The following is a 1,007-nucleotide window of genomic DNA, read 5'->3' on the forward strand; positions in this document are numbered from 1 at the left end:
GTGGGAATATTACCCTTAAGCAAGGATGGGGAACATCCACCAGAGGGCCAAACACGGCCCGCGAAATCATTTGGTCTGGCCCTGCCAAGGCATTAGGGGTGAGTTAATTAAATGTTTGACTAAATATAGCGGGCTGATTTTTAAGTGGATAATTTTGTATGGCCCATGAATGGTGTTATAAATATCCGAATGGCCCTTGGCAGAAAAATGGTTCCCCACCCCTGCCCTAAAGTAGTAGTGATGAGGCATTCTGTCTGTACCTTGTTTTCAAGTGGTTCAGGAAAAAATAATGATAATCTGTAAGATCTTGGTTTCTACTACCCATTACTTCAGTGAAGCTGAAATCCAATTCATGATAAAATAGAAAGTCAAAAGCCCATTATTGGGGGGGGGCAGGTGGGGGATATTAATCTGTTGCCACCTTTGTGCTAATGATTCTCTTCCAGCACAACTGCTCCTTTGCTCCAGTAGCTTCACTCGAACCACCGAGCTGGGTATACCAGAGGGAATAAAATGGATAAGGTTCTCCTTTTCATGGAGTTTACATTCTGAGGTGGGAGAAGTAAAAAAAAAATTAAGTTTTAGATTATGTCAGAAAGTGCTATTAAGATCAAGGCATCAGACTGAGGGAGGGTGACATATGTTATAGAAGGTGCTATTGTACATCAGGACCAGCTGCTCTGATGAGGTGACTGCAGAACAGAATCCTGAAAGAAGGGAGGGGATCCATGTGCATGTTTGGGGGCCTGGTTGTACCAGGAAGAGGGAACCATAAATGCGGCAGCCTTGTGGAAAAACCTTTGGAGAGGATTTTCCCTTAAGGAGCGAAGTGACACAGTCTGACCTGTTTTAAACGTTTATTCCGATGGTATTGGAGCAGGTTCGGAAGCAAGGAGAAAGGAAAAACCTTTGGAGAGGATTTTTCCCTTAAGGAGCGGAGTGACACAGTCCGACCTGTTTTAAACGTTTATTCTGATGGTATTGGAGCAGGTTCGGAAGCAAGGAGA

The sequence above is a fragment of the Myotis davidii genome, unplaced genomic scaffold (assembly GCF_000327345.1).
Source record: "Myotis davidii unplaced genomic scaffold, ASM32734v1 scaffold436, whole genome shotgun sequence".
In the NCBI taxonomy this organism is placed as follows: domain Eukaryota; kingdom Metazoa; phylum Chordata; class Mammalia; order Chiroptera; family Vespertilionidae; genus Myotis; species Myotis davidii.